The sequence below is a fragment of the Lepidochelys kempii genome, chromosome 7, assembly GCF_965140265.1.
Source record: "Lepidochelys kempii isolate rLepKem1 chromosome 7, rLepKem1.hap2, whole genome shotgun sequence".
Classification (NCBI taxonomy): Eukaryota; Metazoa; Chordata; order Testudines; family Cheloniidae; genus Lepidochelys; species Lepidochelys kempii.
The window spans coordinates 67,302,009-67,317,589 of NC_133262.1; the positions used below are offsets into that span (position 1 = coordinate 67,302,009).

The 15,581-nt window shown below is 39.0% G+C and overlaps 1 protein-coding gene across 1 annotated transcript in view; it reads left to right on the forward strand.

Annotated features, from left to right (window-relative positions):
- ZMIZ1 (zinc finger MIZ-type containing 1) overlaps positions 1-15,581 on the forward strand; it is a 472,323-nt gene that overhangs the window by 416,759 nt on the left and 39,983 nt on the right.

Consider the following 15,581-nt stretch of genomic DNA (forward strand, 5'->3'; position numbering starts at 1 on the left):
CATTCCTTAACTATGCTGGTCATAGATTTCTCCTTGTGTCCCTTGGCTTCCCTTATCAATTTTCTACAGTTCCTAACTTCTGATTTATATTCAGTGCTATCAACTTCCCCATTCTTCCATTTGTAATATATTTTATTGCTTAAATTTGCCTTTGCTTCCCCTCTAAACCAGGTTGGTTTTTTAACTAGTACAGCCTTCTTCTGGGATTTTGGGGTTTTGGAGATATAATAAAGCTTTTTTAAACGATTCCCAATGATCATTCACATTTTTTTTTATTAAATTCTTCCTTCCAGCTGATCTGGATCAGTTGTTTTCAGCTTTGGGAAATTAGCCCTGTTAAAGCACCAAGTATATACTGGTCTGGAATTTATTCTGCTTGCTTATTATAAATATGATCAAGTCATGATCTATTGTACCTAAGCTACCATTATTTTTTCGTTGTGTGATCTGTTCCTCTTTTAGACAAGCTCTAATAAAGAATTCTTCCATGTTGGCTGCAACACTTTTGAGTTAGGAGATTGTCATCTATAATGTTTAGGAATTCCAAGGATGTTTTAATACTGGCATCATGAGACCTCCAGCCTATGTCACTCAAATTTAAATCCCCCATTATCATACAGGTTTTTTTTTGCCCTGTACCTTATAGATGCATAAGGAAGCAATCATCCTGTTCCCTAGTGTGATTTTATGGTCTGTAGCATATGCCAACTAATACCCTATCTTGTGTTTTTATCTGTTAAGATGTTGAATCAAAACATTCAAGATAATTTTCATCTGAATTATCAGTGACTTATACATGCACATGAATGTCAAAGGAACTCAGGGGCAAGATTCCAGGTTTGTCCGATTCCTAGTGTATAGTCCTACTGTTTTTTGAAAGCTTAAGCTGGGTTGGTGAAGAGTTGAAATGACTAGTCCAAGAGGGCTCTGGCAGTAATATTTCAGGTCAAACACAGGGCAAAGGGAAGGAGAAAGCAAGGCTGAAAGTTTCTTGTGTTAAAAGGTATATATTTGGATGGTTTTAGCATTGGCTTCTGGTTGTGTGGTTCTGAGCACACAAAACCCGAAAATCCCTCTATGCTTGGGTTTTTCATAAATACAGAATGTTGTCTTTTAAAGATTAGAGGCGATTATTTGCTAAGTCTGTTGCATACAAGCCAAACAGTTCAATAAAATAAAGACTTCAGTTTGAAAAAAGACATGCTTTTGGTTTAACATGGAAATGTGGTTAGATTGTAAGTTCCTTGTGGCAGGAATTGTCATCTGTGTTTTATGCAGGATTGAGATATCTGTTGGCTCTTAAATAACTCATTTGATATTTCAGTAAACACAATGTGGTGCAGTAGTTAGTGCAAAACTGGATAATAAACACATGAATTTTGTTCCCAACACTATTAATGGTTAATGAAAATCCACCCCTGAGCAGAGCACCAACATGAGACCTGTCCATATCACTTAAGTCCCAAATTAGCCCTCCTGTGAGAGTTTAAGTGGAATTTAGCACATAATCCTGGGGTTGGCCCTCAGCATAGGGTAAATTTCGTACTGTGTGACTGTGGGCAAGTGACATACACTATAGTTTCCCAATCTGTGCTAACATGTATAACAACACATACTTATCACACAAGGTAGTTGAGTTTTAATTAATATTTGTAGAGTACTTAAAGATCCTGGGGGAATGGTGCTGTGTAAATACAAATTATTATTATTACAGTATCTTCCTCTTATTTTGATCAAGTCTATACTTACCGCATTTATTGAATTAAGTGGTTTACCTTGTTCTACACGGACCTTATTAAGCCCAGCTTTAAATGGGCACAGCTTTCTTCGAAGTGTGTGGGACTACATGTTACTGCTGCTTGTGATGAGTTTGACTCTGTACAAGTGCCAGGGTGCATATTACAGATTGTACAGTGCATATCTATGATTACACTGTCAATAACAATGTCTGAAAACACACAGCTGGCTGCTGTAGTCTCATATGTTACCATGAGTCTTCCTTTGGTTCTTTTTATCTTCTGTCTCATTTTGAATTTTGGCCTTCCATATTAATTAAATGGCAGCTTTCTTATAGCCAGGGATTGAATTATAATAATGCCTGCTTAGAGCAATCAAAATTGATTGAAATAAAGGGATACAGCTATTTTTTAATACAAATGATTTGGTTCTGGAGGTTGTGATAAAATTAAACTGACATTCAAATTAACCAGTAATTCAGTTAGGTTTTAGGCACTTTATTTCTTAATTATCATTATTATTTTTTGTCTAAGCCATGGCTCCAAAATAGCACTTGCGATATTGTTCAAAATAGTTTTAAGGTAGGTAGCGTGGTGGTGGTTTTTTCCATTTTAAATGTAGCCAGTAATGGAAGTATTTTGTAAGGAGGTGTTTGTGGCTTGTTGGAGATAATTCTGCAGCTAAATTTTTTGTGTGCACTTAGGGTCCTGCCCTGTGCATAGTTTGTTAAGTTCAGATGTCATCAAGTTCCAGAGTATTGATGGAGTCATTTCTGAAGCAACTGGAGAGCCTGCCTCCATCACTATCTCTGGCAGTTTTGACTAACAATGAAGATAGCTGCTTTAATCACTTTCCAAGTCCAGTAATTTTAAAAGTAGAAGCAGTGGAACAGAGGCCATTTTTTGGTGAAAACAAACCTTTCTATATTATGTAAACCTCTGTTCTAAGAGTTTGGGTACTTTCCACACCTAGCTTGGGCTTGAAACATGGGGAAAATCTACACAAATGCGGCATTGCTAAGAGAAAACATCTGCAGGCTTTCAAAGCATTTCCATCTTTTTGTGAGGAAAATGTGAACAGGACTAACAGATGGTGAATGCTTAATTTAAAGGAATATGTCCAGTAAGGCAACCTATGCTACTCCTGATTCTGCAAGAGCGGGGGTGGGGGTTGGGGGTTGTTATCATGTGGGGAGGTGGTGGAATGCACCATCAGAAGGAAATAGATTAAAGAAAAGTTCAGAGTCCAAAATCTGTTGGGTTCTGTATGATAAATCCTTGATTGAGTAGTAAGACTTTAGGAAAGCATTGCGGTGCCTAGTGTTCGTTTGCTTAAAACTGTGGTAAAAGTGGCCACTCGTGCCTGAAAACTTTGTACAGAAGAGGTTGTGATGTGATTGTTAGGAAATGATTTCCCAAAATGTTCTGTGCAGCCTTCCCTTTGCTCAACATGCTGCTCTCTAAATGAGGTGTTACTGATAGAAATGGTTGTTGCTTTGATAGTTATTTAAAGATCTTTCTGAAGTGATGGAAACCCAGACACTTGATTAGCATCACATTCTTGCTTGAAAACCCAGAAGTGACAGGACTCTGAATGGAAAGTGAATTTTCCAATCTAGCTTCATTTTCAAATCTAAGTGAAGTGCAAAAAGTAAAAATAATTAATTAATTAATTAAAAAATAAAATTTTTAAAAAAGTATAAATAGTAGAAAGTACATTTGTTTCTTAGAATTCTTCGTTAATACTCTAATGAAGTGGTTCTCAAATTTTTGTACTGGTCACCCCTTTCACATAGTAATCCTCTGAGTGTGACCCCCCCCCTTATAAATTAACAACTCTTTTTAATATATTTAACACCATTATAAATGCTGGGGGCAAAGCGGGGTCTGGGGTGGGGGCTGACAGCTCGTGACACCCCCCCCATGTAATAACCTCATGACCCCCTGAGTGGTCCCAACCCCCAGTTTGAGACCCCCCTGCTCTAATGTTAGTAGTAACACCTATGAGAATTTTAATGATTTTTATCCTGATACCTTCTCTTTAAAAAAAATACCTGTAATTAATTCCCTTCGATGAAAATATGAATCTCCTCAATGACCCTAGCTAATAAGTTACCTCAGTTGAAGTGGAAATTATAAAAGGAGTAAATTCCTGATCTATGACTCTGTTCAAAAATTTAAAAAAAAAAATTCTCATACACTTGGGTCTCAAGTTTCAGTAAATTTCAGAGTGGGAAGAAACGGAAGTAGTCACTAATAATTGAAGTGATGGATAGTGTTTCTAATGGTTCCCCTAAATTAAAGTGGGTAGGAACTCTAGCTAAAATCACTGCCTGTGTTTCATTAGTGATAACAACAAGGACTCTGTTCAATAGACAGAGCACATCAATAACTTGTACAGATGTATCTGTGAAATTAATTAGATACTGACAATGCCTTTAATGGGTATTGGTTATTTCTTCAAATAAAGAGGCTGTTAAAAGAGTGAGGAAAAACACATTAGCCAAGGGAGCTGCTTCAATTTGCTCATATCCCACCATGCTAAGTAAAGAATTCAGGGAAGGTGCAGTAATCCTGTTCATGCTCTTATTTACCATTTACCATATCAAAGGAGATATGATGTGATAGTTTGTTTGCCACTGTCATTGTTTCAAAGCAATAGCATTTTCCAAATAATTTTGACAGGTATTAAATACTTCTGTGAACATTTCTCAGACATGTCCTTTACATGCCATGAAGTTTAGTCACACCAGAACAGTGAAGTTGTATTTGCATAGGGAAGGCTTTCCCCCACATCCCCCTTCCCCCTCACCCGCCTTTGAACCACCCCAGTACAGTCACCCTGGCTAATCTGAACCTCTGTATTAACACAACATACACACATCCCTGATCACTGTGGAAGCACTATGCTGTGTTTGTTTTGCAAGACTACTAAGGACTTAGTCCACAGACTGCATCTCAGGGTAAAACAAAGGAAAATCCATCCACACGTTTTACTTAATTACTTTGCTTCATTCTAAAAGCTCAGTCTCTTCCACTGGGCATGGACCAATTTGTTCTGTCCTAGAAATTGAAATTAAAAAAAAAAATCATTCAGTGGTTCCGATCAAAAGGCACAAGCTGCTCATTCAGTAATTTCTTTCTATTCAGACGTGTTCAGGTATCTGAACTGCAAATCGATCAGTCCCCGAACTCGCGTCTAAAATTCAAATTCAAAACCAAGCTAATCTCATTGTGACTTTTCCATCGCAAATAATTCATCAGTTCCAGTAGGGTTTTGGTTTTTTGTTTTTAAAGAAAGCAATTTTTCTGCTTTTTTTGGGAGAGTAAATTAGCTTCATCTGTAATCTCAGAAATGCAATTCCATCAAACCCTCCTGGTTGCTGCTGCACCTTCTCTGTGAGTCAGACTCTCTGCAGATCTTCCAGTAGTCTTATTTCTGTGCATCCCCCCCACCCGCTGTCTCAGAGGCAAAAGCAGAAGTGGAATCTGCTCACGCTTTCAGCGGTTCCTTCCTGGGTTGTTGTAGCAGTCGCTGACCTCCAGGCATTATGAATAAACAGCAAAGCTGGGAACAAAAGGAGTCTTCTGGCTGCCATTATCTCACATTAACATAGCAGACGCGCTGCGGTGTGAACAATGCGAGTCTCATTCTCCGATAATCAGCGAGTACCCAGGCATTTGGATTACCAAGGCAACAGGCAATGGTAGAATACTGGGTGGGTGTGTTGTTGGTTTTTTTTTTTTTTTTTTTATTGCAAAGGAGCAATCGGATATGGAATCCCAGGTATATTGATAAACCAGAGCAAAATGAATGCCTTGCAACTGACTGGGGGGGAAACTGAGGAATTGGTTTTGCATTCTGTCACATGTGAGATAAATGAGACATGGGTCTCTCTGTACTATGAAAGGCAATAAAAATTAAACTGCGTTTGTCAAGCTGAAAATGTTCTTAAGATATTTTTCAACATCTTAGAAAAGGTAACAGGTGGCATATTAATAACAGGGCCATTAGTGGTGGAATTTGTAACTGTAATCTGTGACTGTGATAGCACATTGCATGGTCTACTTGTATAACAATAGACAGAATTGGATGTGATGCTTTAATCTTTCTTCTTTAATCAGAATGAATGCTGTAGTCCCACAATGTCATATGGTGATAACCCCATCCAGCTTCTTTTTGATGCAGGGAGTGTGTTTGTTTCTTAACTGCATAGCTTTGATGTCATTTGTTCTACACAACCAGAAATAAGTTGCATATAGCTGTGTATGTTTGCATGCACATGTGTCTAGACATGTGGAATATTTAATATAACAGGACTCTGTATGTAGTTTATACTCAGGCTGAGAAACGTGAATTTATTTATAAGGGAAATACTCGGGCCTGATTCATATTCAGATATAGAGAGTCAGATCCCAATGCCCGAACTCAAGTTGAGTAGTGTCTTACTATGCAAGTAACCACAATGAGACTGCTTGTGGTATAAGATGCAACTCAGCATGAGTAAGTGTATCCCTGTCTGCCCTGTAGAAAGCCAAATGTGAAATGGAAGGCGGTTTTCCCACCCAATGCGATACATAAGCTGTGTAGGCCTCACAGGCTCGGGCCATTGCACATTTCAAAGAAAAAATGTTCAAGTCACACTGCATCCAGAGATGCTATCCTCCCCCGACCTCCAGGTTTAATTTTGCAGTGTTAAACATCCACCAGATTCCACCCCAAGAATAGCTGAAGTTCAGTAGCGATGGTGGCTAATGAACATCTGTGTGCACGTGGTGGTGTTAGCCATGTGCTAAATTACAGAGCCATGTTATGAACTGCATTTATCATGCACATGTCACCTGCCTTCTGCCTACTGACTAATCTGTATTGGGAGTGACATTCCAAACCTCAGAGCAGTTTTAGGGTGGCCACTCTTGCATTCCCAGAATACCAGACATTCCAGTACTTCCTGGAACAGCATGGGTGGGTCCATCCACACTGGCATGACCTTGCATGCATGGAGGACACGATTGTGAAGAGCACACCAAGCCCCAACCGGTGTGACCTTGCACACATCATGTATACAAGGTCACAATGGGGGCAGAGCAGCACACTCTTGAAATTGGCAGCCCTCATCTGTGATACCTTACAAAACCACATCTGGTTTTGTCTCAGAACTGGCTAGGGGACAAACCATTTAAAAACAGACCTGTCCCGCTTAAAACCGGACGAATGGTCTGCCTAGAGCAGTTTCGATCAGCTACTCTTTTTCCCCCACAAACAACCAGCCAGAAAAACTCTTCCTTGTTTTCCACCCAAAAGTGGAATTCCTAACCCCCTTCCCTTCCAGTTTACACTGGTCCATGGCCCAATATAGGCAACATTCAGTCCTGGAACAGTGGGGTTCAGGCAGATCTTTGTCAACCAGGCAGAGCTAGAAATGCCTGCTTTAATGCCATTGGAAATGGGAGATTCAGGGCCTTCCAAAGAGAGACACAACACATGCATCTTGTTGAGAAATTTGAGAGATATCAGACTAGACGTTTTTATGTATAGAAAACATCTTGGGGTCATTTTTTGAAGTTTAAAAAATTATATTTTGTCTTGCCCTCTGTGGTTTGTGCATTTATACTCATGCTACTAAGAAAGTCTGGTGGAGATTATAAGAAAAATATTCTTAATAAGAACCTTTTGAAACATTTCTAAAATAGCTTTTCTATAACATGTGGCATATTCAGAATAGTCAGTGTTGTGGCATGAGATAAAGTTTTTATGGTGCTTGGGGCAGAGACCATCTCTTTGTTATATGTTTGTATGCACATTGAGGTCTAAATTCATGATAAGGGCCACTAAGAACGACCACAATACAAATGACAATATTAAGTAAATATTGACTCTTATTTTAGGAAGAGCTGCAGAATTCACTATCGCTTCAATAGTCAAAAGTATTGTAGCCACCCCAAACTTATGCTAATACAAATCTTTACACCACAGCACCATCATGCTTGGGTTCTTTTCTTTCTCTCTCTATCATATATATACACAAGTAAAACCATTTTTTGGAGGATATTACATAAATTGAGATATTATTTGTTGTCCTTACAATGACTCCTTAGATGTCCCTGTTGGCTTGGACCACCCAGGCTAAACCCTAAATCGTTAATAAAAAATGAATTAATCAAATGTATGTGATGCTCATGCCCATTCCCATGCCACTGCTTGCATGCTGGTCCCTACCTTGAATATATTCAGAGTCTGGCCAGCCCTGTACAGAAAGGCATCTGATTACAACTCTCCTCATTCATTGTGGCAAGCTTCAAATGCATCGGTCTTCAAAGTTAAGACTATATATGCTTATATGTAAATATGTATTTGTGTGTTTATGTATGGTATGCAGTGTTTTTTAAAATCCACATAAAAGATAGCCTAAAAGGACATGTGACAACTTCACTACATGTAACTTTTGATAAAAAGTTGTTAATAATAATGCTTTGTTTAAAAAAAAAAAAAAAAGTTGAATCTAAACTAAAAAAGCTCCAAATTGGGACACTCCATCTGTGGGGGTTTTGGAGGGCCTACATCTACACTGCACCCAACTGGCAGTGGCATACAGCATATGTGTAACTACACACTGCAGGGAAAAGCAGGCTGTGTCCACACTGTAGTTTGTAGCTGCATCTGTCAGTGAAAGGCTCTGGCAATGGAGAAAAGCTTCAGCAGCTCCCCGCAGCTGGAGCCTTTCCTTGTGGGGGGGAAAGGCTGTGGCAGAGCCTCTTCCTGCAGCATGGAAAGGCTCCAGGGCAAGGAGCTGCCTAAGCCTTTCTCCATTGCCTTCCCCCAACCAGATCCTTTCCCTAGTGGGGGAGTCTTTCCTTGTAGCGGGGAAAGGGTCCAGAAGGAGGGAGGCAGGAGGACACCACACTGCTACAGAGGAGACAGGAAGACATGGTTTGGGCGAGTAGAGAGCATGTATGATATGTGCTTGCATACATGCCCACACCCTTCAGGTGTGTCTTTCCTTGCCTCAGCCATGCCCCTTCAGCTACAGTGCTGTTTACACCTGTGCTAGGGGGACTCTGCAGGTATGTACTCTACATTCTGCTGAATGAACGGTGCACTGTATACATACCACATGTGTATGTTCCAGCTACTTGGGAGTTTGTTTTTGTTCCTGTGAATAATTTCAACAAAATGGAAAATGTCAAAAGTTTCTTCAGAAGTTTTTGGGGGGAGGGGGTTGTTGAAAAACTGAAACCTGAGAATGTTTTGCTTTTGATTGCCAAAAGCAGAAGCACTTTGATTTTCAAGTTTGGGGTTCCCAAAATTTTCTCACAATCAGCTATTTTCCATGGGAATTTCTGTGTTGACCACTACAAAAGCCATTCTTCATCCAAAAATAATTTCTGAAGAAAATTTTTGCCTCGCTGTAGTATATAGTAAAAAGGTTACCAGGAACTTCCAGTTTCAGAGCTGTGGTGAGATACAACCTGAGTTCCTTTCTGAAGCCTTCTACTGTTATCAAAACTAAGGTATTAATGGAGTTCTGTCCAGTTTTGTAATTTCATTTTTATTAAAGACGATTCTATTCATGTTGGCAAAAGGAACGAAGCAGAGAAGCCTAATGACACTAACATCCACAGTAGGCGGTGAGCACACTGAAAAATCTAAAGAATGTTGGAATTCTGTGTGTGTGTGTGTTTAGTAATATAACATATCTTCTACAATAAGAAACCGTTGAAATAAGTTGACACTAAGTTTACAATGGTGACTTAACTAAGAGGGCTCACTGCCGGCAATATGTCATTAGTTAACTTATATAGCAGTTACAGAGAATCTCGTATAAACATTAAATAAAATAAAGTAGAAAGTCAAAAAGCTATTAAATTTATAGGCATATAATAAGAAATCCTTTGATTGGTACAAGAGAAGCTTGAGGGTTTATTTAGTTTTCTCACTCTTGACTTCTTGTATTTATCCATTGTAGGTGTAATGGGTTTTTTTGTTTTGTTTTATGGGTTTTTGGGGGGAGGATATTTATTATTAATAATTATTATTTAATTTGTATTACAGTAATAGCATGCCGGGGTCATAACCAAGGTTGAGGTCATTATTGTGCTACGGACTATACATACACATAATAAGAGGCAGATTCTGCTCCAAGGAGCTATAATCTAACTATAAGACAGCCAAAAGGCAGAACAAAAGCATAGAGAGGCAAAGTGACTTGCCCACTGTCAAACAGCAAATCCAGGAATAGAACCCAAATCTGCTGAGTCCCAGTCCAGCATACTATCTACTAGAGCACACTGCTTTCATTTAAATGATTGTGAAAAGGAGCCAAGACAGTTGGTCTAGTTTTGAACTCTGGAATTTCACTGCCTGCAACCAAGTGTTTCTGTAGGTGTCCATAGGTGACTAACAGACAAGGAAATGGGAGAAATGACAGTGAGTGTTGTGATGGCTGTTGTCTATCCACATCACTGTCATTCCAAGGATCACTGGTGCAGGCAGTATACTTAGAGGACTGTTTTTATGTATTAGCAGTTTTAAAGATACTGTAGTTAAGCCAAGGAGAGCACCTACACCTCAAATGACAGATTCCACCAAAACTAGAGAGCAGACGTGGGGGAAAACAATGGAAAGAAATTGCTGGGAGCCTAATTGCATGAAATAGCTGGGTTTATGCATAACCTTAGCCTAACTTTGAAGCAAAAGTGGTGACATTTTTTCAGGAAAGCTAATGCCTAGTGCTATAAAGTACATGTGGGTTGTGTGTCCATCAGTCTTTAGGACTTTGTGGGGAACCCCAGAACTATAAAATGGGAAAAAGGTAATGAGAAGTATGTTCATCACAGCATATGCATGGACTGGAAACATTTTAAAGGTTAGCTACTCTGTTAGTCCTTTCTCCTTCCTTCACTTTAACTTTGCTGTGAGATTTGTATTACATCTGTATATCAGTAGTTGTCCTTTATGCTAAAACAAATACCTAACAAAAAATCTTTCATACATCTTCATTATTATTCTTTGTTAGATTACCTTTTGCAAATCCTTGATGATGTAAATCATATGTTTATTACCTCATGAACAAAGCTGCCCATTTACATACTGTAGCTAATGTATTTGCTATGTTTAAACTGACTGTTTTTATTAAGGTAAATAGTTTATGAACATAAAGTAATTGTCTAAACAAACCTCCCCGTGCACAAAAAGCAATGTGAATCGCTTTTCTCTCAGCAAGTGGAGGTGTGTAAACGGAGTGTCCGATACACACACACATTTGCATTAACAAGCGAACTAACAAATTAGTGTCAGTTATGTAAATCTTTTTTAAAAATAAATCTTAATTTACACATACGCACAGTATTTCCAAATAAATGCCACAAATCATGTGTGAATCATTGCAAGTCACTAGTTTCTATTCACCACGTAAACCTCATTTTTCATGCAGTGACTTCTCATAGCGAATTTACTAACAATCCATGTCAGACATGATGACTGGTGTGGTTGAGAGTAATAATTTGTTAGCGGTCGGTGAAGATTTAACTGTAATTTTGGTGAGGGGAGCCCAGTAGAAGGAGAAGCAGGTAAATTTGGCTTTGGTAAAAGAAATGCAGAAGGAGAGAGGTGAATTGACTGGTGCTTGTTTAATGGGTTTTGAGTGGTGACTACATGGATTGAAAAAGGAGAATCCTGCCTGGTAACATGCTACAGTGGAAAAAGTAAAGCCTGTGTAGACTGTACTTTGATAAGAAGAGAACATATGAAAATGGTTAAAAATATAAAGTAAATATGTAGCAGAACAACATACATTATTAATAGCTGGAATCCGACTGCAACCTGAGGAAAGAAGATGAAATTGAGGAAGAAATTGCATTGGTGGCTATGTAAGGGAGGGGAGAAAGGAAAAGTTTTACCAAAAAGTCAGTGAAGGCTTTCATGCATTGCCAACGGCAGTGAGTAAGTGGGGGAAGAACAGAGGAATTTTGAATGGAGATAATATGTGGCAGAATGAGTAGAAAGATGGCATGCTTTTGGAGAACAAGGTGGTGATAGAATGTGATGTACCAGAGAAGTTAAAAAGAATAAAAGTATTATTCAAAAAGTTTGAGGAAGCAGGTTTTGATAATGAAACAATCAAAAATTCAAACAGGAAAAAAAGGAAGTTGCTAAGGCATGATTGGACACTGAAGAGGAATTTGTACAGAAAGCTGGAGGAAGATGATGGCAGGAAGTTGGGTTTTGGGTTGGCAAAAAAGAAACAATGAAGCACAACAGATGAAGAAATCAGTGACTTAGTCTAAAGAGTTAATAGAGGTATGGAAAACATATTTTCAAAGGTTGTTAAATGAGAAGAAAGATTTGCGAGCACAAACACTGTCAGCAATTATGGGGATGTTTCAAAAGACATCAATCTCTGTACATGAAGTAGAGCAGCACTGAATAAGATGAAGAATGGTAAAGCAGATGTGAGGATGACATAATTGTTGATATGAGCAAGGTAGTTGGAAGTACTGCAGTAAAGAGCTTTCACAGATTACTGTGTGTTTACTGTGATCAAGTAAGGATACCAGACTGGAGAACAGGATTGATTGTGGCTCTTTAGAAGAGTAAGGGTGATGTAAATGATACCAATGCCTATTGGGGCATCACTTTGTTAAGTCAACCCTCAAATTCTTTGAGAGAGTTTTGGAGGCAAGTTTGAGGGGTAAGGTGGAGGAAAATGTAGGAGAGGAGCAACATGTTTTTTGGAAGGGAAGGATATTTGCAATGAGACAGAAGTTTGAAAGAATGACAAAGGGAGGGTGTAATTGCTGTGTTGCATTTATTGATCTTGAGAAAGCCTATGCCTTGGTTCTGCAGTAGTTGGTATTTGGAGCATTGAGATGGATGGCAGGGGGACTTCAAGAAGTGGAGATAATAAGGAGTTGTATTGAGGGTCAGGAAATGTGGTGTATAGCACTTGGAATTTTGAAGCATTTTGAGGTGATGGTGGGATTGAGACATGGCAGTGTGCTGAGTCCACTTAACTTCATCCTAGTTATGGAGACAACTAGTAGGAGAACCGAGCCTGTGGAGAGACAGAAAAAACTAATGCATGTTGACAATCTAACCCTTTTTGCGGACGGCAAAGAGGAATTGATAAATTGGTATCAAAGTGGGCATCTGTGTTTGAAGATCATACTCTGAAGGTAAACACAAAGAAAACTGAAGAAGTGGAAGAAGAGCTATTGATGGAAGTTTCAGGAGAGAAGCTGAATCATAAGAAAGAATTAGTGTACTTGGGAAGTACACTTCGTGCCATCAGAGGGAGATCTGGAAAACTGAAAATAAGCACCCAGTGTGCGTGGGAAGCAGTGAAAAAGGTGGTAGGAGTACTGCAGGACTGGCAAGTAACAAACTGAAAGAAAAGATATATCCTGCATGTGTTTGTCCCTGCCTGCTCTATGGTTTGGAAACAGTGGGCCTTATGGAGTTGGAAGAAAAGAAGATACAGGTAGTAGAAAATAATATACTGAGGAGAATGGCAGGCAAGTGGAGGGTAGAGCATGTGCCAGGGAGAAATTAGGGGATAGATGGACTTGGGACTCTACGCGATAGGCCAAGAGCGCACATCTGAGGTGGGCTGGGTGTGATAAGATTGGGAGAAGAATGACCAGCAAAGAAAACATAGGAGGAAGAGGGCTGCAAGAAAGGACATGGAAGACCGAAGGTTCGATGGAAAGACTGTCGAGAGAAAAGGACTGGAACTCCAAGACCTATGAACCTGTGCCATGGACTGGAAAGCATGGTGAAGAATCATGGGAACCTGCGACCCTGGGTCAACCGGGAAGAGGAGTCGAGAAGAGAAGTGAATCAGGGTCTGATAAGGAAATCTGAAACCAACTCATGGTGTTAGTTTGTCTGTTTGTTCTTTGAATCCAACTATTTTAAAAAAGTTATTTAGACCTAAAGCCTCACTTACCTCTTTGACATCAGCGTTGACTAATCATTGGCTTCAATATGCGTTAGCAGCTAGGAAATCTTTTTTTATATCTTTCTTCTTTGCACTGTGTTGAATGGTTGCAGCATCACTACATCATAGCCTGAGAAGTAATATCCCTCCTTCTCTTCTTTTTCATTTGATGGCTTCCTCTGCTGCTTGGTCCGCCTCAGTGCTGACCCCTAGCATGTGGTGGTTCATTAACATTGTTTTAAATTAGTCAGTACTCTTTTAGTGGACTCCAGCTGACTCACTGCCCTCCAGGGTGCAATGAAAAGACTTAATTACCCTTGTGCTGTTCAACAAGAACAATGTTGTGGGGAGGATTTCTCTTCAAATATTAGGATGACTACAGAAGGCCAGTGCAGACATCCACCAAAAGGAGTAAGGAAAGAAGTAAAAGTGGCAAATATCACATGGGTAGAGGGGAAAAAAGTGGAAGGCATTACGACAGAAGTCCAAATCAGCCCCTAATTCCAGACCCTGAAGATCTCCCATCCCTGACCGTATATGCTTTTTGCAGTGTTGATAGAGAGATGTTGCTGCTGCATGTATTTGAAATATTGCATCATGCTGAAACATTGTGCAGTGAGGCAACATTGTGATGTACTGTATGAGACAGAAAATGTAGATTTGGTGGTGGACTTCCAGACTGGCCAGGAGAAAGTTTTTTAAAAACATTGGATAATCACAGTTTTAAAGATTTTTCCCCCTTTTTAAAATGTATGTTAATTACTTAATTTTAATTTATATTATTAATTTTATTGTTAATAGATTGTAGTCTCTTTGGGAGCAAGGAGCATGCATGCACACTACTTAACACAAGGGCATCCCAGACCCCAAGTTTTGAAAAGGAAAATATTTATATCTTTATCTTTATATTTATATGTATGTTAGCTCACTTTTACACTTGAGTAGTCCTGTGGCCCAGGGGAACGGAAAGATTGTCCAGTGGTTAGAGTGATAGCTGAATACCGTGTTCAATTCCCTGTTCAGCACAGATGCCCCACATGACACTTCTGTGTCTCAGCTGGAAAATGATAAGAGTATTTCCCTGCCTTGCAGGATAAAGATTTTGAGGCACTCAGATTCTATGATAATGGGAGTTGTATGAGTTCCTTAGATAGCTAGATAAGCATTTGCAGGGTCAGATTTGTAATTTAGTTTAAAAATGAATTCATGGCCTAAACCGCTTGCCAGTATCTCTTTAAAATAAAAGGACTATATATGTGTTCCTTAAATAGTTTGTATATACCTGGAAAAAATCATAAACGTAAAATCAACTTTAAAAAGTGATAAATAATAACACATGAACCAAATAATGTTAAATAAGATATGTGGGAAAAAATACTGTATTTTTACCTCTGGTTATTTAACTGAGTTTGATGTATTCAGTAATTATATTGCATATATACATATACATATTCCTTCTCTGTATTGTATGCACCAAGACTTGTATGTGACAGGCTTCTATCTGTTTAGTTTATGGAAAAACCCAATGCTCTTCCCCACTTAGTTATCTGAAAGAATGCATTTTTAGTTTCAGCAGCTGATTTTCTAGAATACTGATTAGCTAATACTTTTTGGCATACAGCTCATCCATCGTGCGGTAGGACGCCATCTGGATTTTAATTCACTTTTTGAAAATTATTGTTGGGCTGCTATTCCTTTAAAGGCTCTTCTGGTCATGCTGGTTCCAACTGCAGACAATGGGGCTGCAGTCTAGTCTCAAAACCTAATTGAATTGGAATGAGACAGCTGAAGCAATGATTGTTGAAGAGCTTGAGATGGATGACTTTTGCAAAATGAATGCCTCCGAATATCCAGATAGCTTAATGTTCTTGTTGAAAGCTGTGGCCGAGAGTTTATTTTTACTTCA